This window comes from Myotis nattereri (assembly GCF_964212035.1).
Source record: "Myotis nattereri genome assembly, chromosome: 2".
Lineage (NCBI taxonomy): Eukaryota > Metazoa > Chordata > Mammalia > Chiroptera > Vespertilionidae > Myotis > Myotis nattereri.
Genome location: NC_138076.1, coordinates 165148052 through 165148512, shown reverse-complemented (window position 1 = coordinate 165148512; position 461 = coordinate 165148052).

Genomic DNA, 461 nt, shown 5'->3' with positions numbered 1-461 from the left:
CTGAAGAAAGAGACCTAGGGTTAAACTGAGCCCTTCCCAGGCATCTGTTCTCTCAGTCCAACCTGGCAGTCTCCGGCTTTCTCTGGAGCCTGCAATTCCTCCGGGTACTTACCCACATCCTGAAGTGAAAGGAGACACCTGTGATTAGCCCTGGCCGTAAGGGACTCAACCTCTAGTTTGTTTGCTCAGCATGCAGGCAACAGGAAAGAATCACTTGAAAGAGACACACACTAGTAATCTGATGGAAGGCAGAAGACTGGGATTAAGGATTCCTGCTCACTGCGTAGATGACTCCCGAAGTGTGGTTAGCAAGGTCGGGTCACCGTTTTACCAACTTTGGAAAGGAATAGCTCCCTCCTGCATGCAGTACTGTACTTTGTCAAGTGCAGAGCTTCACAGGATCCTCCCCCAGGGTCTTGTGTAGCTCCCTCACCTTTGGGTTCCCACCGTATGGCCACCAA